This window comes from Anomaloglossus baeobatrachus, unplaced genomic scaffold, assembly GCF_048569485.1.
Source record: "Anomaloglossus baeobatrachus isolate aAnoBae1 unplaced genomic scaffold, aAnoBae1.hap1 Scaffold_777, whole genome shotgun sequence".
In the NCBI taxonomy this organism is placed as follows: domain Eukaryota; kingdom Metazoa; phylum Chordata; class Amphibia; order Anura; family Aromobatidae; genus Anomaloglossus; species Anomaloglossus baeobatrachus.
Genome location: NW_027445159.1, coordinates 76,252 through 96,938, shown reverse-complemented (window position 1 = coordinate 96,938; position 20,687 = coordinate 76,252). Strand labels below are relative to the sequence as shown.

The 20,687-nt window shown below is 46.9% G+C and overlaps 12 non-coding genes and 1 pseudogene across 12 annotated transcripts; all 13 read left to right on the top strand.

Moving 5' to 3' along the window:
- The first annotated feature begins 1,000 nt into the window (after positions 1-1,000).
- Positions 1,001-1,191, top strand: LOC142288048 (U2 spliceosomal RNA). Its single transcript, XR_012748914.1, has one exon. It is a non-coding gene; the product is annotated as a U2 spliceosomal RNA (small nuclear RNA).
- Positions 1,192-2,578: 1,387 nt separating this feature from the next.
- On the top strand, positions 2,579-2,769 carry LOC142288107 (U2 spliceosomal RNA). Its single transcript, XR_012748968.1, has one exon. It is a non-coding gene; the product is annotated as a U2 spliceosomal RNA (small nuclear RNA).
- Positions 2,770-4,156: 1,387 nt separating this feature from the next.
- On the top strand, positions 4,157-4,347 carry LOC142288106 (U2 spliceosomal RNA). The gene has a single exon (XR_012748967.1). It is a non-coding gene; the product is annotated as a U2 spliceosomal RNA (small nuclear RNA).
- Positions 4,348-5,734: 1,387 nt separating this feature from the next.
- On the top strand, positions 5,735-5,925 carry LOC142288105 (U2 spliceosomal RNA). The gene has a single exon (XR_012748966.1). It is a non-coding gene; the product is annotated as a U2 spliceosomal RNA (small nuclear RNA).
- Positions 5,926-8,114: 2,189 nt separating this feature from the next.
- LOC142288050 (U2 spliceosomal RNA) lies at positions 8,115-8,308 on the top strand. Its single transcript, XR_012748915.1, has one exon. It is a non-coding gene; the product is annotated as a U2 spliceosomal RNA (small nuclear RNA).
- A 1,387-nt stretch (positions 8,309-9,695) lies between these two features.
- On the top strand, positions 9,696-9,886 carry LOC142288104 (U2 spliceosomal RNA). The gene has a single exon (XR_012748965.1). It is a non-coding gene; the product is annotated as a U2 spliceosomal RNA (small nuclear RNA).
- Positions 9,887-11,273: 1,387 nt separating this feature from the next.
- LOC142288103 (U2 spliceosomal RNA) lies at positions 11,274-11,464 on the top strand. The gene has a single exon (XR_012748964.1). It is a non-coding gene; the product is annotated as a U2 spliceosomal RNA (small nuclear RNA).
- A 1,387-nt stretch (positions 11,465-12,851) lies between these two features.
- LOC142288101 (U2 spliceosomal RNA) lies at positions 12,852-13,042 on the top strand. The gene has a single exon (XR_012748962.1). It is a non-coding gene; the product is annotated as a U2 spliceosomal RNA (small nuclear RNA).
- Positions 13,043-14,429: 1,387 nt separating this feature from the next.
- LOC142288100 (U2 spliceosomal RNA) lies at positions 14,430-14,620 on the top strand. Its single transcript, XR_012748961.1, has one exon. It is a non-coding gene; the product is annotated as a U2 spliceosomal RNA (small nuclear RNA).
- A 1,387-nt stretch (positions 14,621-16,007) lies between these two features.
- Positions 16,008-16,149, top strand: LOC142288056 (U2 spliceosomal RNA; annotated as a pseudogene).
- Positions 16,150-16,846: 697 nt separating this feature from the next.
- On the top strand, positions 16,847-17,041 carry LOC142288051 (U2 spliceosomal RNA). Its single transcript, XR_012748916.1, has one exon. It is a non-coding gene; the product is annotated as a U2 spliceosomal RNA (small nuclear RNA).
- Positions 17,042-18,428: 1,387 nt separating this feature from the next.
- Positions 18,429-18,619, top strand: LOC142288099 (U2 spliceosomal RNA). The gene has a single exon (XR_012748960.1). It is a non-coding gene; the product is annotated as a U2 spliceosomal RNA (small nuclear RNA).
- Positions 18,620-20,006: 1,387 nt separating this feature from the next.
- Positions 20,007-20,197, top strand: LOC142288098 (U2 spliceosomal RNA). Its single transcript, XR_012748959.1, has one exon. It is a non-coding gene; the product is annotated as a U2 spliceosomal RNA (small nuclear RNA).
- Positions 20,198-20,687: the final 490 nt, after the last annotated feature.

Sequence of the window (20,687 nt, the reverse complement as noted above, 5' to 3'; positions counted from 1 at the left end):
TATTCCTATCATGCATTGGTTTTTGGGGTTTTCTTTGAGTAATGATGATCTCTTTAGTAGTCTGTTGGCGCCCTCTCCTGGAGGAATAGTTTGCTTGCTCTTGGACATTCTAAAAGAGAGGTCATGATAGACATTGAGCTTCTGAGCTCAATTGGGGACAGTCATGGGTGATGAATGTTTGCAACCTACTGCGAAGCCTCATACCGCAATATAAGGAACGTCAAATACTAAGAAAGGGCGGCCTATGAAAGAATTACTACTTTCAATAAGTACACTTAAACGGCTAATTGGGAATAGAAAAACTGTAAAAAGCCCTCTGAGAAAGCCCCCCTCTAACCTTTGATAGTAAGCTTTTCTGTAGTCTGCCTGTTGATGTATTTTCCGTTTGAACTGTGCACAACATGAAGAGACGAAACACTGGCGGCTTGTCACAATGCCCCCCGATGACATCACAATAGCGCTGCTGCCTAGAAAACAAGCTGCGCAGAAGAAGTTGTTCTTTGGGTGGGAGGGTGGGCTAGTGGAAGGAGGGGGCAATCTCTTTTTTTCCCGGGTGGTAGGGGGATGACAGGAGAAGGGAAGCGGGTGGTGAGAAAGGTACAGAGGGCAGGGTTTGGGGGCTGGGAAGGAAAGGGAAAAGATTAGGGTTTGGGGATGATGAAAGGGCTTTCTACGGGTAAGGATGGCAAAGGGTGGCAGTGACGGAAAGTCAGGCAACCTGTCCTGTCCGTCTTTTTGTATCGTGAATTGGAAAGACTGCAAGGGGGAGGGGAGTTGCTTGCGCCCTAAAGGAGGAGTTATTCAGATTCATTGCAGTGGGCGGCGGCTGCAAAACGCACCATTCTTCTTGTTTTGGCTCTGCAAAGCAGCCTTTTCAAGGGTTGGCTTGGGTGACAAAATGTCTTGTGTAGGCGTGGGTTTGTCTCCCTCTCGCTCTCTCTCCCTAAGATGTGTCCGGCATAGGCCAGGGTGCCACTCGAGGCCCAAACCAATTCTGGTTATCGCTTCTCGGCCTTTTGGCTAAGATCAAGTGTAGTATCTGTTCTTATCAGTTTAATATCTGATACGTCCCCTATCTGGGGACCATATATTAAATGGATTTTTAGAACAGGGAGATGGAAAAAGAGCTTGCTCTGTCCACTCCACGCATTGACCTGGTATTGCAGTACCTCCAGGAACGGTGCACCCCTTCTTAACCCAGTTTCCAAAAGCAGAACTCAATTCACCTGATTCATATTAGCCCGATTTAATGAATTGGAAGAAAGCATACGTCTTCATATGCACCTCAATTTGGCCCATTCACTTTTCACACTTCCTCCTTTTGTTTTTTATCTTTCACACTTTTGACTTTCTTTATTCATCCAAATAGCAAACTCATCACCACTCAACCTGACCAACTCGGCTATGTCCCCGTGCTGCAGTTCTCTGTCTTATCTAGATCATTTGCAATTGAATGGAATAGATCCCTTTTGGACAAAGTGGATTCACCTGCTGCTGCAGTGACCACAGGTGTGATAACATCTAGAATTGGCATCTGGTGCGATCTCTCCGCTTCCACTCCAAAGAAAGTTACCTGTTTATTCCTATCATGCATTGGTTTTTGGGGTTTTCTTTGAGTAATGATGATCTCTTTAGTAGTCTGTTGGCGCCCTCTCCTGGAGGAATAGTTTGCTTGCTCTTGGACATTCTAAAAGAGAGGTCATGATAGACATTGAGCTTCTGAGCTCAATTGGGGACAGTCATGGGTGATGAATGTTTGCAACCTACTGCGAAGCCTCATACCGCAATATAAGGAACGTCAAATACTAAGAAAGGGCGGCCTATGAAAGAATTACTACTTTCAATAAGTACACTTAAACGGCTAATTGGGAATAGAAAAACTGTAAAAAGCCCTCTGAGAAAGCCCCCCTCTAACCTTTGATAGTAAGCTTTTCTGTAGTCTGCCTGTTGATGTATTTTCCGTTTGAACTGTGCACAACATGAAGAGACGGAACACTGGCGGCTTGTCACAATGCCCCCCGATGACATCACAATAGCGCTGCTGCCTAGAAAACAAGCTGCGCAGAAGAAGTTGTTCTTTGGGTGGGAGGGTGGGCTAGTGGAAGGAGGGGGCAATCTCTTTTTTTCCCGGGTGGTAGGGGGATGACAGGAGAAGGGAAGCGGGTGGTGAGAAAGGTACAGAGGGCAGGGTTTGGGGGCTGGGAAGGAAAGGGAAAAGATTAGGGTTTGGGGATGATGAAAGGGCTTTCTACGGGTAAGGATGGCAAAGGGTGGCAGTGACGGAAAGTCAGGCAACCTGTCCTGTCCGTCTTTTTGTATCGTGAATTGGAAAGACTGCAAGGGGGAGGGGAGTTGCTTGCGCCCTAAAGGAGGAGTTATTCAGATTCATTGCAGTGGGCGGCGGCTGCAAAACGCACCATTCTTCTTGTTTTGGCTCTGCAAAGCAGCCTTTTCAAGGGTTGGCTTGGGTGACAAAATGTCTTGTGTAGGCGTGGGTTTGTCTCCCTCTCGCTCTCTCTCCCTAAGATGTGTCCGGCATAGGCCAGGGTGCCACTCGAGGCCCAAACCAATTCTGGTTATCGCTTCTCGGCCTTTTGGCTAAGATCAAGTGTAGTATCTGTTCTTATCAGTTTAATATCTGATACGTCCCCTATCTGGGGACCATATATTAAATGGATTTTTAGAACAGGGAGATGGAAAAAGAGCTTGCTCTGTCCACTCCACGCATTGACCTGGTATTGCAGTACCTCCAGGAACGGTGCACCCCTTCTTAACCCAGTTTCCAAAAGCAGAACTCAATTCACCTGATTCATATTAGCCCGATTTAATGAATTGGAAGAAAGCATACGTCTTCATATGCACCTCAATTTGGCCCATTCACTTTTCACACTTCCTCCTTTTGTTTTTTATCTTTCACACTTTTGACTTTCTTTATTCATCCAAATAGCAAACTCATCACCACTCAACCTGACCAACTCGGCTATGTCCCCGTGCTGCAGTTCTCTGTCTTATCTAGATCATTTGCAATTGAATGGAATAGATCCCTTTTGGACAAAGTGGATTCACCTGCTGCTGCAGTGACCACAGGTGTGATAACATCTAGAATTGGCATCTGGTGCGATCTCTCCGCTTCCACTCCAAAGAAAGTTACCTGTTTATTCCTATCATGCATTGGTTTTTGGGGTTTTCTTTGAGTAATGATGATCTCTTTAGTAGTCTGTTGGCGCCCTCTCCTGGAGGAATAGTTTGCTTGCTCTTGGACATTCTAAAAGAGAGGTCATGATAGACATTGAGCTTCTGAGCTCAATTGGGGACAGTCATGGGTGATGAATGTTTGCAACCTACTGCGAAGCCTCATACCGCAATATAAGGAACGTCAAATACTAAGAAAGGGCGGCCTATGAAAGAATTACTACTTTCAATAAGTACACTTAAACGGCTAATTGGGAATAGAAAAACTGTAAAAAGCCCTCTGAGAAAGCCCCCCTCTAACCTTTGATAGTAAGCTTTTCTGTAGTCTGCCTGTTGATGTATTTTCCGTTTGAACTGTGCACAACATGAAGAGACGGAACACTGGCGGCTTGTCACAATGCCCCCCGATGACATCACAATAGCGCTGCTGCCTAGAAAACAAGCTGCGCAGAAGAAGTTGTTCTTTGGGTGGGAGGGTGGGCTAGTGGAAGGAGGGGGCAATCTCTTTTTTTCCCGGGTGGTAGGGGGATGACAGGAGAAGGGAAGCGGGTGGTGAGAAAGGTACAGAGGGCAGGGTTTGGGGGCTGGGAAGGAAAGGGAAAAGATTAGGGTTTGGGGATGATGAAAGGGCTTTCTACGGGTAAGGATGGCAAAGGGTGGCAGTGACGGAAAGTCAGGCAACCTGTCCTGTCCGTCTTTTTGTATCGTGAATTGGAAAGACTGCAAGGGGGAGGGGAGTTGCTTGCGCCCTAAAGGAGGAGTTATTCAGATTCATTGCAGTGGGCGGCGGCTGCAAAACGCACCATTCTTCTTGTTTTGGCTCTGCAAAGCAGCCTTTTCAAGGGTTGGCTTGGGTGACAAAATGTCTTGTGTAGGCGTGGGTTTGTCTCCCTCTCGCTCTCTCTCCCTAAGATGTGTCCGGCATAGGCCAGGGTGCCACTCGAGGCCCAAACCAATTCTGGTTATCGCTTCTCGGCCTTTTGGCTAAGATCAAGTGTAGTATCTGTTCTTATCAGTTTAATATCTGATACGTCCCCTATCTGGGGACCATATATTAAATGGATTTTTAGAACAGGGAGATGGAAAAAGAGCTTGCTCTGTCCACTCCACGCATTGACCTGGTATTGCAGTACCTCCAGGAACGGTGCACCCCTTCTTAACCCAGTTTCCAAAAGCAGAACTCAATTCACCTGATTCATATTAGCCCGATTTAATGAATTGGAAGAAAGCATACGTCTTCATATGCACCTCAATTTGGCCCATTCACTTTTCACACTTCCTCCTTTTGTTTTTTATCTTTCACACTTTTGACTTTCTTTATTCATCCAAATAGCAAACTCATCACCACTCAACCTGACCAACTCGGCTATGTCCCCGTGCTGCAGTTCTCTGTCTTATCTAGATCATTTGCAATTGAATGGAATAGATCCCTTTTGGACAAAGTGGATTCACCTGCTGCTGCAGTGACCACAGGTGTGATAACATCTAGAATTGGCATCTGGTGCGATCTCTCCGCTTCCACTCCAAAGAAAGTTACCTGTTTATTCCTATCATGCATTGGTTTTTGGGGTTTTCTTTGAGTAATGATGATCTCTTTAGTAGTCTGTTGGCGCCCTCTCCTGGAGGAATAGTTTGCTTGCTCTTGGACATTCTAAAAGAGAGGTCATGATAGACATTGAGCTTCTGAGCTCAATTGGGGACAGTCATGGGTGATGAATGTTTGCAACCTACTGCGAAGCCTCATACCGCAATATAAGGAACGTCAAATACTAAGAAAGGGCGGCCTATGAAAGAATTACTACTTTCAATAAGTACACTTAAACGGCTAATTGGGAATAGAAAAACTGTAAAAAGCCCTCTGAGAAAGCCCCCCTCTAACCTTTGATAGTAAGCTTTTCTGTAGTCTGCCTGTTGATGTATTTTCCGTTTGAACTGTGCACAACATGAAGAGACGGAACACTGGCGGCTTGTCACAATGCCCCCCGATGACATCACAATAGCGCTGCTGCCTAGAAAACAAGCTGCGCAGAAGAAGTTGTTCTTTGGGTGGGAGGGTGGGCTAGTGGAAGGAGGGGGCAATCTCTTTTTTTCCCGGGTGGTAGGGGGATGACAGGAGAAGGGAAGCGGGTGGTGAGAAAGGTACAGAGGGCAGGGTTTGGGGGCTGGGAAGGAAAGGGAAAAGATTAGGGTTTGGGGATGATGAAAGGGCTTTCTACGGGTAAGGATGGCAAAGGGTGGCAGTGACGGAAAGTCAGGCAACCTGTCCTGTCCGTCTTTTTGTATCGTGAATTGGAAAGACTGCAAGGGGGAGGGGAGTTGCTTGCGCCCTAAAGGAGGAGTTATTCAGATTCATTGCAGTGGGCGGCGGCTGCAAAACGCACCATTCTTCTTGTTTTGGCTCTGCAAAGCAGCCTTTTCAAGGGTTGGCTTGGGTGACAAAATGTCTTGTGTAGGCGTGGGTTTGTCTCCCTCTCGCTCTCTCTCCCTAAGATGTGTCCGGCATAGGCCAGGGTGCCACTCGAGGCCCAAACCAATTCTGGTTATCGCTTCTCGGCCTTTTGGCTAAGATCAAGTGTAGTATCTGTTCTTATCAGTTTAATATCTGATACGTCCCCTATCTGGGGACCATATATTAAATGGATTTTTAGAACAGGGAGATGGAAAAAGAGCTTGCTCTGTCCACTCCACGCATTGACCTGGTATTGCAGTACCTCCAGGAACGGTGCACCCCTTCTTAACCCAGTTTCCAAAAGCAGAACTCAATTCACCTGATTCATATTAGCCCGATTTAATGAATTGGAAGAAAGCATACGTCTTCATATGCACCTCAATTTGGCCCATTCACTTTTCACACTTCCTCCTTTTGTTTTTTATCTTTCACACTTTTGACTTTCTTTATTCATCCAAATAGCAAACTCATCACCACTCAACCTGACCAACTCGGCTATGTCCCCGTGCTGCAGTTCTCTGTCTTATCTAGATCATTTGCAATTGAATGGAATAGATCCCTTTTGGACAAAGTGGATTCACCTGCTGCTGCAGTGACCACAGGTGTGATAACATCTAGAATTGGCATCTGGTGCGATCTCTCCGCTTCCACTCCAAAGAAAGTTACCTGTTTATTCCTATCATGCATTGGTTTTTGGGGTTTTCTTTGAGTAATGATGATCTCTTTAGTAGTCTGTTGGCGCCCTCTCCTGGAGGAATAGTTTGCTTGCTCTTGGACATTCTAAAAGAGAGGTCATGATAGACATTGAGCTTCTGAGCTCAATTGGGGACAGTCATGGGTGATGAATGTTTGCAACCTACTGCGAAGCCTCATACCGCAATATAAGGAACGTCAAATACTAAGAAAGGGCGGCCTATGAAAGAATTACTACTTTCAATAAGTACACTTAAACGGCTAATTGGGAATAGAAAAACTGTAAAAAGCCCTCTGAGAAAGCCCCCCTCTAACCTTTGATAGTAAGCTTTTCTGTAGTCTGCCTGTTGATGTATTTTCCGTTTGAACTGTGCACAACATGAAGAGACGGAACACTGGCGGCTTGTCACAATGCCCCCCGATGACATCACAATAGCGCTGCTGCCTAGAAAACAAGCTGCGCAGAAGAAGTTGTTCTTTGGGTGGGAGGGTGGGCTAGTGGAAGGAGGGGGCAATCTCTTTTTTTCCCGGGTGGTAGGGGGATGACAGGAGAAGGGAAGCGGGTGGTGAGAAAGGTACAGAGGGCAGGGTTTGGGGGCTGGGAAGGAAAGGGAAAAGATTAGGGTTTGGGGATGATGAAAGGGCTTTCTACGGGTAAGGATGGCAAAGGGTGGCAGTGACGGAAAGTCAGGCAACCTGTCCTGTCCGTCTTTTTGTATCGTGAATTGGAAAGACTGCAAGGGGGAGGGGAGTTGCTTGCGCCCTAAAGGAGGAGTTATTCAGATTCATTGCAGTGGGCGGCGGCTGCAAAACGCACCATTCTTCTTGTTTTGGCTCTGCAAAGCAGCCTTTTCAAGGGTTGGCTTGGGTGACAAAATGTCTTGTGTAGGCGTGGGTTTGTCTCCCTCTCGCTCTCTCTCCCTAAGATGTGTCCGGCATAGGCCAGGGTGCCACTCGAGGCCCAAACCAATTCTGGTTATCGCTTCTCGGCCTTTTGGCTAAGATCAAGTGTAGTGTTGTTCGAAGAGGTGGTTTAAGCTCCAGGCCACCTTAGTACAATGATACAATGCACACTGGAAGGTTGCGCTTGCTAGTACTCTGGGTGGATAGTATATTCATCTAGAGGAAAACATGGCCCTACCAGGATCGAGGCTATTAGACTGAGTAAGGGTGGGGGGCTATGGTACAACGTGCCCCAGGACTGACGACCCTGGAGTGAGTCTGAGCTTGCTGGCTTGGGACCCCGGCAAGCCTTGGGCTCTGTAGCACACCGTACCTTGCCTTTTCATACTTTTTGAGCATATTATCCTATCCCGGCCTTCTGGCTAGGAAGGGAAATTTTTATAATCCCGGTCGGAGGTCTGGTCAGCTTTGGGCTGAGAAACTAACACCCGGTTGGAGGTCTGGGTCAGCTTCGGCTGAGAAACCAACACCCGGTTGGAGGTCTGGGTCAGCTTCGGCTGAGAAACCAACACCCGGTTGGAGGTCCGGTTAGCCTTGGGCTGAGAAACCAACACCGGTTGACGGTCCGGGCAGTTTCGACTGCGAAACCAACAACTAGTAGCTCTCTACTCCACTTGGGTAAGATGCCTGGGTGGACGCTGGGAGCAACGACAAGGCTCAACCAGGCTTCGGCTTGGGGGAGCACCGAAGATCCCTGACCCTTGCTGTGGCCTTCTGGCTCGGAGGGACGGGGTTGATTTTTGGGGACCCTCTCCTCACGGTGGGGTCCACACGAATCCTAGCCTTTGCACTGTTTTTGGTGTGACTTCGGTCATGCATTTTTTGTGGTGCTTTGGAAAGCTTCATTAAATCAAAAAATCTGTTCTTATCAGTTTAATATCTGATACGTCCCCTATCTGGGGACCATATATTAAATGGATTTTTAGAACAGGGAGATGGAAAAAGAGCTTGCTCTGTCCACTCCACGCATTGACCTGGTATTGCAGTACCTCCAGGAACGGTGCACCCCTTCTTAACCCAGTTTCCAAAAGCAGAACTCAATTCACCTGATTCATATTAGCCCGATTTAATGAATTGGAAGAAAGCATACGTCTTCATATGCACCTCAATTTGGCCCATTCACTTTTCACACTTCCTCCTTTTGTTTTTTATCTTTCACACTTTTGACTTTCTTTATTCATCCAAATAGCAAACTCATCACCACTCAACCTGACCAACTCGGCTATGTCCCCGTGCTGCAGTTCTCTGTCTTATCTAGATCATTTGCAATTGAATGGAATAGATCCCTTTTGGACAAAGTGGATTCACCTGCTGCTGCAGTGACCACAGGTGTGATAACATCTAGAATTGGCATCTGGTGCGATCTCTCCGCTTCCACTCCAAAGAAAGTTACCTGTTTATTCCTATCATGCATTGGTTTTTGGGGTTTTCTTTGAGTAATGATGATCTCTTTAGTAGTCTGTTGGCGCCCTCTCCTGGAGGAATAGTTTGCTTGCTCTTGGACATTCTAAAAGAGAGGTCATGATAGACATTGAGCTTCTGAGCTCAATTGGGGACAGTCATGGGTGATGAATGTTTGCAACCTACTGCGAAGCCTCATACCGCAATATAAGGAACGTCAAATACTAAGAAAGGGCGGCCTATGAAAGAATTACTACTTTCAATAAGTACACTTAAACGGCTAATTGGGAATAGAAAAACTGTAAAAAGCCCTCTGAGAAAGCCCCCCTCTAACCTTTGATAGTAAGCTTTTCTGTAGTCTGCCTGTTGATGTATTTTCCGTTTGAACTGTGCACAACATGAAGAGACGGAACACTGGCGGCTTGTCACAATGCCCCCCGATGACATCACAATAGCGCTGCTGCCTAGAAAACAAGCTGCGCAGAAGAAGTTGTTCTTTGGGTGGGAGGGTGGGCTAGTGGAAGGAGGGGGCAATCTCTTTTTTTCCCGGGTGGTAGGGGGATGACAGGAGAAGGGAAGCGGGTGGTGAGAAAGGTACAGAGGGCAGGGTTTGGGGGCTGGGAAGGAAAGGGAAAAGATTAGGGTTTGGGGATGATGAAAGGGCTTTCTACGGGTAAGGATGGCAAAGGGTGGCAGTGACGGAAAGTCAGGCAACCTGTCCTGTCCGTCTTTTTGTATCGTGAATTGGAAAGACTGCAAGGGGGAGGGGAGTTGCTTGCGCCCTAAAGGAGGAGTTATTCAGATTCATTGCAGTGGGCGGCGGCTGCAAAACGCACCATTCTTCTTGTTTTGGCTCTGCAAAGCAGCCTTTTCAAGGGTTGGCTTGGGTGACAAAATGTCTTGTGTAGGCGTGGGTTTGTCTCCCTCTCGCTCTCTCTCCCTAAGATGTGTCCGGCATAGGCCAGGGTGCCACTCGAGGCCCAAACCAATTCTGGTTATCGCTTCTCGGCCTTTTGGCTAAGATCAAGTGTAGTATCTGTTCTTATCAGTTTAATATCTGATACGTCCCCTATCTGGGGACCATATATTAAATGGATTTTTAGAACAGGGAGATGGAAAAAGAGCTTGCTCTGTCCACTCCACGCATTGACCTGGTATTGCAGTACCTCCAGGAACGGTGCACCCCTTCTTAACCCAGTTTCCAAAAGCAGAACTCAATTCACCTGATTCATATTAGCCCGATTTAATGAATTGGAAGAAAGCATACGTCTTCATATGCACCTCAATTTGGCCCATTCACTTTTCACACTTCCTCCTTTTGTTTTTTATCTTTCACACTTTTGACTTTCTTTATTCATCCAAATAGCAAACTCATCACCACTCAACCTGACCAACTCGGCTATGTCCCCGTGCTGCAGTTCTCTGTCTTATCTAGATCATTTGCAATTGAATGGAATAGATCCCTTTTGGACAAAGTGGATTCACCTGCTGCTGCAGTGACCACAGGTGTGATAACATCTAGAATTGGCATCTGGTGCGATCTCTCCGCTTCCACTCCAAAGAAAGTTACCTGTTTATTCCTATCATGCATTGGTTTTTGGGGTTTTCTTTGAGTAATGATGATCTCTTTAGTAGTCTGTTGGCGCCCTCTCCTGGAGGAATAGTTTGCTTGCTCTTGGACATTCTAAAAGAGAGGTCATGATAGACATTGAGCTTCTGAGCTCAATTGGGGACAGTCATGGGTGATGAATGTTTGCAACCTACTGCGAAGCCTCATACCGCAATATAAGGAACGTCAAATACTAAGAAAGGGCGGCCTATGAAAGAATTACTACTTTCAATAAGTACACTTAAACGGCTAATTGGGAATAGAAAAACTGTAAAAAGCCCTCTGAGAAAGCCCCCCTCTAACCTTTGATAGTAAGCTTTTCTGTAGTCTGCCTGTTGATGTATTTTCCGTTTGAACTGTGCACAACATGAAGAGACGGAACACTGGCGGCTTGTCACAATGCCCCCCGATGACATCACAATAGCGCTGCTGCCTAGAAAACAAGCTGCGCAGAAGAAGTTGTTCTTTGGGTGGGAGGGTGGGCTAGTGGAAGGAGGGGGCAATCTCTTTTTTTCCCGGGTGGTAGGGGGATGACAGGAGAAGGGAAGCGGGTGGTGAGAAAGGTACAGAGGGCAGGGTTTGGGGGCTGGGAAGGAAAGGGAAAAGATTAGGGTTTGGGGATGATGAAAGGGCTTTCTACGGGTAAGGATGGCAAAGGGTGGCAGTGACGGAAAGTCAGGCAACCTGTCCTGTCCGTCTTTTTGTATCGTGAATTGGAAAGACTGCAAGGGGGAGGGGAGTTGCTTGCGCCCTAAAGGAGGAGTTATTCAGATTCATTGCAGTGGGCGGCGGCTGCAAAACGCACCATTCTTCTTGTTTTGGCTCTGCAAAGCAGCCTTTTCAAGGGTTGGCTTGGGTGACAAAATGTCTTGTGTAGGCGTGGGTTTGTCTCCCTCTCTCTCTCTCTCCCTAAGATGTGTCCGGCATAGGCCAGGGTGCCACTCGAGGCCCAAACCAATTCTGGTTATCGCTTCTCGGCCTTTTGGCTAAGATCAAGTGTAGTATCTGTTCTTATCAGTTTAATATCTGATACGTCCCCTATCTGGGGACCATATATTAAATGGATTTTTAGAACAGGGAGATGGAAAAAGAGCTTGCTCTGTCCACTCCACGCATTGACCTGGTATTGCAGTACCTCCAGGAACGGTGCACCCCTTCTTAACCCAGTTTCCAAAAGCAGAACTCAATTCACCTGATTCATATTAGCCCGATTTAATGAATTGGAAGAAAGCATACGTCTTCATATGCACCTCAATTTGGCCCATTCACTTTTCACACTTCCTCCTTTTGTTTTTTATCTTTCACACTTTTGACTTTCTTTATTCATCCAAATAGCAAACTCATCACCACTCAACCTGACCAACTCGGCTATGTCCCCGTGCTGCAGTTCTCTGTCTTATCTAGATCATTTGCAATTGAATGGAATAGATCCCTTTTGGACAAAGTGGATTCACCTGCTGCTGCAGTGACCACAGGTGTGATAACATCTAGAATTGGCATCTGGTGCGATCTCTCCGCTTCCACTCCAAAGAAAGTTACCTGTTTATTCCTATCATGCATTGGTTTTTGGGGTTTTCTTTGAGTAATGATGATCTCTTTAGTAGTCTGTTGGCGCCCTCTCCTGGAGGAATAGTTTGCTTGCTCTTGGACATTCTAAAAGAGAGGTCATGATAGACATTGAGCTTCTGAGCTCAATTGGGGACAGTCATGGGTGATGAATGTTTGCAACCTACTGCGAAGCCTCATACCGCAATATAAGGAACGTCAAATACTAAGAAAGGGCGGCCTATGAAAGAATTACTACTTTCAATAAGTACACTTAAACGGCTAATTGGGAATAGAAAAACTGTAAAAAGCCCTCTGAGAAAGCCCCCCTCTAACCTTTGATAGTAAGCTTTTCTGTAGTCTGCCTGTTGATGTATTTTCCGTTTGAACTGTGCACAACATGAAGAGACGGAACACTGGCGGCTTGTCACAATGCCCCCCGATGACATCACAATAGCGCTGCTGCCTAGAAAACAAGCTGCGCAGAAGAAGTTGTTCTTTGGGTGGGAGGGTGGGCTAGTGGAAGGAGGGGGCAATCTCTTTTTTTCCCGGGTGGTAGGGGGATGACAGGAGAAGGGAAGCGGGTGGTGAGAAAGGTACAGAGGGCAGGGTTTGGGGGCTGGGAAGGAAAGGGAAAAGATTAGGGTTTGGGGATGATGAAAGGGCTTTCTACGGGTAAGGATGGCAAAGGGTGGCAGTGACGGAAAGTCAGGCAACCTGTCCTGTCCGTCTTTTTGTATCGTGAATTGGAAAGACTGCAAGGGGGAGGGGAGTTGCTTGCGCCCTAAAGGAGGAGTTATTCAGATTCATTGCAGTGGGCGGCGGCTGCAAAACGCACCATTCTTCTTGTTTTGGCTCTGCAAAGCAGCCTTTTCAAGGGTTGGCTTGGGTGACAAAATGTCTTGTGTAGGCGTGGGTTTGTCTCCCTCTCGCTCTCTCTCCCTAAGATGTGTCCGGCATAGGCCAGGGTGCCACTCGAGGCCCAAACCAATTCTGGTTATCGCTTCTCGGCCTTTTGGCTAAGATCAAGTGTAGTATCTGTTCTTATCAGTTTAATATCTGATACGTCCCCTATCTGGGGACCATATATTAAATGGATTTTTAGAACAGGGAGATGGAAAAAGAGCTTGCTCTGTCCACTCCACGCATTGACCTGGTATTGCAGTACCTCCAGGAACGGTGCACCCCTTCTTAACCCAGTTTCCAAAAGCAGAACTCAATTCACCTGATTCATATTAGCCCGATTTAATGAATTGGAAGAAAGCATACGTCTTCATATGCACCTCAATTTGGCCCATTCACTTTTCACACTTCCTCCTTTTGTTTTTTATCTTTCACACTTTTGACTTTCTTTATTCATCCAAATAGCAAACTCATCACCACTCAACCTGACCAACTCGGCTATGTCCCCGTGCTGCAGTTCTCTGTCTTATCTAGATCATTTGCAATTGAATGGAATAGATCCCTTTTGGACAAAGTGGATTCACCTGCTGCTGCAGTGACCACAGGTGTGATAACATCTAGAATTGGCATCTGGTGCGATCTCTCCGCTTCCACTCCAAAGAAAGTTACCTGTTTATTCCTATCATGCATTGGTTTTTGGGGTTTTCTTTGAGTAATGATGATCTCTTTAGTAGTCTGTTGGCGCCCTCTCCTGGAGGAATAGTTTGCTTGCTCTTGGACATTCTAAAAGAGAGGTCATGATAGACATTGAGCTTCTGAGCTCAATTGGGGACAGTCATGGGTGATGAATGTTTGCAACCTACTGCGAAGCCTCATACCGCAATATAAGGAACGTCAAATACTAAGAAAGGGCGGCCTATGAAAGAATTACTACTTTCAATAAGTACACTTAAACGGCTAATTGGGAATAGAAAAACTGTAAAAAGCCCTCTGAGAAAGCCCCCCTCTAACCTTTGATAGTAAGCTTTTCTGTAGTCTGCCTGTTGATGTATTTTCCGTTTGAACTGTGCACAACATGAAGAGACGGAACACTGGCGGCTTGTCACAATGCCCCCCGATGACATCACAATAGCGCTGCTGCCTAGAAAACAAGCTGCGCAGAAGAAGTTGTTCTTTGGGTGGGAGGGTGGGCTAGTGGAAGGAGGGGGCAATCTCTTTTTTTCCCGGGTGGTAGGGGGATGACAGGAGAAGGGAAGCGGGTGGTGAGAAAGGTACAGAGGGCAGGGTTTGGGGGCTGGGAAGGAAAGGGAAAAGATTAGGGTTTGGGGATGATGAAAGGGCTTTCTACGGGTAAGGATGGCAAAGGGTGGCAGTGACGGAAAGTCAGGCAACCTGTCCTGTCCGTCTTTTTGTATCGTGAATTGGAAAGACTGCAAGGGGGAGGGGAGTTGCTTGCGCCCTAAAGGAGGAGTTATTCAGATTCATTGCAGTGGGCGGCGGCTGCAAAACGCACCATTCTTCTTGTTTTGGCTCTGCAAAGCAGCCTTTTCAAGGGTTGGCTTGGGTGACAAAATGTCTTGTGTAGGCGTGGGTTTGTCTCCCTCTCGCTCTCTCTCCCTAAGATGTGTCCGGCATAGGCCAGGGTGCCACTCGAGGCCCAAACCAATTCTGGTTATCGCTTCTCGGCCTTTTGGCTAAGATCAAGTGTAGTATCTGTTCTTATCAGTTTAATATCTGATACGTCCCCTATCTGGGGACCATATATTAAATGGATTTTTAGAACAGGGAGATGGAAAAAGAGCTTGCTCTGTCCACTCCACGCATTGACCTGGTATTGCAGTACCTCCAGGAACGGTGCACCCCTTCTTAACCCAGTTTCCAAAAGCAGAACTCAATTCACCTGATTCATATTAGCCCGATTTAATGAATTGGAAGAAAGCATACGTCTTCATATGCACCTCAATTTGGCCCATTCACTTTTCACACTTCCTCCTTTTGTTTTTTATCTTTCACACTTTTGACTTTCTTTATTCATCCAAATAGCAAACTCATCACCACTCAACCTGACCAACTCGGCTATGTCCCCGTGCTGCAGTTCTCTGTCTTATCTAGATCATTTGCAATTGAATGGAATAGATCCCTTTTGGACAAAGTGGATTCACCTGCTGCTGCAGTGACCACAGGTGTGATAACATCTAGAATTGGCATCTGGTGCGATCTCTCCGCTTCCACTCCAAAGAAAGTTACCTGTTTATTCCTATCATGCATTGGTTTTTGGGGTTTTCTTTGAGTAATGATGATCTCTTTAGTAGTCTGTTGGCGCCCTCTCCTGGAGGAATAGTTTGCTTGCTCTTGGACATTCTAAAAGAGAGGTCATGATAGACATTGAGCTTCTGAGCTCAATTGGGGACAGTCATGGGTGATGAATGTTTGCAACCTACTGCGAAGCCTCATACCGCAATATAAGGAACGTCAAATACTAAGAAAGGGCGGCCTATGAAAGAATTACTACTTTCAATAAGTACACTTAAACGGCTAATTGGGAATAGAAAAACTGTAAAAAGCCCTCTGAGAAAGCCCCCCTCTAACCTTTGATAGTAAGCTTTTCTGTAGTCTGCCTGTTGATGTATTTTCCGTTTGAACTGTGCACAACATGAAGAGACGGAACACTGGCGGCTTGTCACAATGCCCCCCGATGACATCACAATAGCGCTGCTGCCTAGAAAACAAGCTGCGCAGAAGAAGTTGTTCTTTGGGTGGGAGGGTGGGCTAGTGGAAGGAGGGGGCAATCTCTTTTTTTCCCGGGTGGTAGGGGGATGACAGGAGAAGGGAAGCGGGTGGTGAGAAAGGTACAGAGGGCAGGGTTTGGGGGCTGGGAAGGAAAGGGAAAAGATTAGGGTTTGGGGATGATGAAAGGGCTTTCTACGGGTAAGGATGGCAAAGGGTGGCAGTGACGGAAAGTCAGGCAACCTGTCCTGTCCGTCTTTTTGTATCGTGAATTGGAAAGACTGCAAGGGGGAGGGGAGTTGCTTGCGCCCTAAAGGAGGAGTTATTCAGATTCATTGCAGTGGGCGGCGGCTGCAAAACGCACCATTCTTCTTGTTTTGGCTCTGCAAAGCAGCCTTTTCAAGGGTTGGCTTGGGTGACAAAATGTCTTGTGTAGGCGTGGGTTTGTCTCCCTCTCGCTCTCTCTCCCTAAGATGTGTCCGGCATAGGCCAGGGTGCCACTCGAGGCCCAAACCAATTCTGGTTATCGCTTCTCGGCCTTTTGGCTAAGATCAAGTGTAGTATCGTTCGAAAAGGTGGTTTAAGGCTCCGGCCACCTTAGTACAATGATGCAATGCACACTGGAAGGTTGCACTTGTTAGTACTTTGGGAGGATAGTATATCCATCTAGAGGAAACCATGGCCCTACCAGGATTGAAGCTATTAGACTGAGTAAGTGTGGGGGTTATGGTGCAATGTGCCCCAGGAATGGACACCCTGGAGGGAGTCTGAACTTGCTAGGTTGGGACCCTGGTAAGCCTCAGACTCTGTCGCACGCCGCGCCTTGCCTATTCATACTTTCCAAGCATATTGCCCTATCCTGGCCTTCTGGCTAAGAAGGGAAATTTTTATAATCCCGGTCGGAAGTCCGGTCAGCTTTGGGCTGAGAAACCAACACCCGGTTGGAGGTCCGGGTCAGCTTTGGCTGAGAAACCAACACCCGGTTGGAGGTCCGGTTAGCCTTGGGCTGAGAAACCAACACCCGGTTGGAGGTCCGGTCAGCCTTGGGCTGAGAAACCAACACCCGGTTGGAGGTCCGGTCAGCCTTGGGCTGAGAAACCAACACCGGTTGACGGTCCGGGCAGTCTCGGCTGCGAAACCAACGACTAGTAGCTCCCTACTCCACTTGGGTAAGATGCCTCGGTGGACGCTGGGAGCAACAACAAGGCTCAACCAGGCTTCGGCATGGGGGAGCACCGAAGATCCCTGACCCTCGCTGTGGCCTTCTGGCTCGGAGGGACGGGGTTGATTTTTGGGGATCCTCTTCTCACGGAGGGGTCCACACGAATCCTAGCCTTTGCACTGTTTTTGGTGTGACTTCGGTCATGCATTTTTGCGGTGCTTTGGAAAGCTTCATTAAATCAAAATCTGTTCTTATCAGTTTAATATCTGATACGTCCCCTATCTGGGGACCATATATTAAATGGATTTTTAGAACAGGGAGATGGAAAAAGAGCTTGCTCTGTCCACTCCACGCATTGACCTGGTATTGCAGTACCTCCAGGAACGGTGCACCCCTTCTTAACCCAGTTTCCAAAAGCAGAACTCAATTCACCTGATTCATATTAGCCCGATTTAATGAATTGGAAGAAAGCATACGTCTTCATATGCACCTCAATTTGGCCCATTCACTTTTCACACTTCCTCCTTTTGTTTTTTATCTTTCACACTTTTGACTTTCTTTATTCATCCAAATAGCAAACTCATCACCACTCAACCTGACCAACTCGGCTATGTCCCCGTGCTGCAGTTCTCTGTCTTATCTAGATCATTTGCAATTGAATGGAATAGATCCCTTTTGGACAAAGTGGATTCACCTGCTGCTGCAGTGACCACAGGTGTGATAACATCTAGAATTGGCATCTGGTGCGATCTCTCCGCTTCCACTCCAAAGAAAGTTACCTGTTTATTCCTATCATGCATTGGTTTTTGGGGTTTTCTTTGAGTAATGATGATCTCTTTAGTAGTCTGTTGGCGCCCTCTCCTGGAGGAATAGTTTGCTTGCTCTTGGACATTCTAAAAGAGAGGTCATGATAGACATTGAGCTTCTGAGCTCAATTGGGGACAGTCATGGGTGATGAATGTTTGCAACCTACTGCGAAGCCTCATACCGCAATATAAGGAACGTCAAATACTAAGAAAGGGCGGCCTATGAAAGAATTACTACTTTCAATAAGTACACTTAAACGGCTAATTGGGAATAGAAAAACTGTAAAAAGCCCTCTGAGAAAGCCCCCCTCTAACCTTTGATAGTAAGCTTTTCTGTAGTCTGCCTGTTGATGTATTTTCCGTTTGAACTGTGCACAACATGAAGAGACGGAACACTGGCGGCTTGTCACAATGCCCCCCGATGACATCACAATAGCGCTGCTGCCTAGAAAACAAGCTGCGCAGAAGAAGTTGTTCTTTGGGTGGGAGGGTGGGCTAGTGGAAGGAGGGGGCAATCTCTTTTTTTCCCGGGTGGTAGGGGGATGACAGGAGAAGGGAAGCGGGTGGTGAGAAAGGTACAGAGGGCAGGGTTTGGGGGCTGGGAAGGAAAGGGAAAAGATTAGGGTTTGGGGATGATGAAAGGGCTTTCTACGGGTAAGGATGGCAAAGGGTGGCAGTGACGGAAAGTCAGGCAACCTGTCCTGTCCGTCTTTTTGTATCGTGAATTGGAAAGACTGCAAGGGGGAGGGGAGTTGCTTGCGCCCTAAAGGAGGAGTTATTCAGATTCATTGCAGTGGGCGGCGGCTGCAAAACGCACCATTCTTCTTGTTTTGGCTCTGCAAAGCAGCCTTTTCAAGGGTTGGCTTGGGTGACAAAATGTCTTGTGTAGGCGTGGGTTTGTCTCCCTCTCGCTCTCTCTCCCTAAGATGTGTCCGGCATAGGCCAGGGTGCCACTCGAGGCCCAAACCAATTCTGGTTATCGCTTCTCGGCCTTTTGGCTAAGATCAAGTGTAGTATCTGTTCTTATCAGTTTAATATCTGATACGTCCCCTATCTGGGGACCATATATTAAATGGATTTTTAGAACAGGGAGATGGAAAAAGAGCTTGCTCTGTCCACTCCACGCATTGACCTGGTATTGCAGTACCTCCAGGAACGGTGCACCCCTTCTTAACCCAGTTTCCAAAAGCAGAACTCAATTCACCTGATTCATATTAGCCCGATTTAATGAATTGGAAGAAAGCATACGTCTTCATATGCACCTCAATTTGGCCCATTCACTTTTCACACTTCCTCCTTTTGTTTTTTATCTTTCACACTTTTGACTTTCTTTATTCATCCAAATAGCAAACTCATCACCACTCAACCTGACCAACTCGGCTATGTCCCCGTGCTGCAGTTCTCTGTCTTATCTAGATCATTTGCAATTGAATGGAATAGATCCCTTTTGGACAAAGTGGATTCACCTGCTGCTGCAGTGACCACAGGTGTGATAACATCTAGAATTGGCATCTGGTGCGATCTCTCCGCTTCCACTCCAAAGAAAGTTACCTGTTTATTCCTATCATGCATTGGTTTTTGGGGTTTTCTTTGAGTAATGATGATCTCTTTAGTAGTCTGTTGGCGCCCTCTCCTGGAGGAATAGTTTGCTTGCTCTTGGACATTCTAAAAGAGAGGTCATGATAGACATTGAGCTTCTGAGCTCAATTGGGGACAGTCATGGGTGATGAATGTTTGCAACCTACTGCGAAGCCTCATACCGCAATATAAGGAACGTCAAATACTAAGAAAGGGCGGCCTATGAAAGAATTACTACTTTCAATAAGTACACTTAAACGGCTAATTGGGAATAGAAAAACTGTAAAAAGCCCTCTGAGAAAGCCCCCCTCTAACCTTTGATAGTAAGCTTTTCTGTAGTCTGCCTGTTGATGTATTTTCCGTTTGAACTGTGCACAACATGAAGAGACGGAACACTGGCGGCTTGTCACAATGCCCCCCGATGACATCACAATAGCGCTGCTGCCTAGAAAACAAGCTGCGCAGAAGAAGTTGTTCTTTGGGTGGGAGGGTGGGCTAGTGGAAGGAGGGGGCAATCTCTTTTTTTCCCGGGTGGTAGGGGGATGACAGGAGAAGGGAAGCGGGTGGTGAGAAAGGTACAGAGGGCAGGGTTTGGGGGCTGGGAAGGAAAGGGAAAAGATTAGGGTTTGGGGATGATGAAAGGGCTTTCTACGGGTAAGGATGGCAAAGGGTGGCAGTGACGGAAAGTCAGGCAACCTGTCCTGTCCGTCTTTTTGTATCGTGAATTGGAAAGACTGCAAGGGGGAGGGGAGTTGCTTGCGCCCTAAAGGAGGAGTTATTCAGATTCATTGCAGTGGGCGGCGGCTGCAAAACGCACCATTCTTCTTGTTTTGGCTCTGCAAAGCAGCCTTTTCAAGGGTTGGCTTGGGTGACAAAATGTCTTGTGTAGGCGTGGGTTTGTCTCCCTCTCGCTCTCTCTCCCTAAGATGTGTCCGGCATAGGCCAGGGTGCCACTCGAGGCCCAAACCAATTCTGGTTATCGCTTCTCGGCCTTTTGGCTAAGATCAAGTGTAGTATCTGTTCTTATCAGTTTAATATCTGATACGTCCCCTATCTGGGGACCATATATTAAATGGATTTTTAGAACAGGGAGATGGAAAAAGAGCTTGCTCTGTCCACTCCACGCATTGACCTGGTATTGCAGTACCTCCAGGAACGGTGCACCCCTTCTTAACCCAGTTTCCAAAAGCAGAACTCAATTCACCTGATTCATATTAGCCCGATTTAATGAATTGGAAGAAAGCATACGTCTTCATATGCACCTCAATTTGGCCCATTCACTTTTCACACTTCCTCCTTTTGTTTTTTATCTTTCACACTTTTGACTTTCTTTATTCATCCAAATAGCAAACTCATCACCACTCAACCTGACCAACTCGGCTATGTCCCCGTGCTGCAGTTCTCTGTCTTATCTAGATCATTTGCAATTGAATGGAATAGATCCCTTTTGGACAAAGTGGATTCACCTGCTGCTGCAGTGACCACAGGTGTGATAACATCTAGAATTGGCATCTGGTGCGATCTCTCCGCTTCCACTCCAAAGAAAGTTACCTGTTTATTCCTATCATGCATTGGTTTTTGGGGTTTTCTTTGAGTAATGATGATCTCTTTAGTAGTCTGTTGGCGCCCTCTCCTGGAGGAATAGTTTGCTTGCTCTTG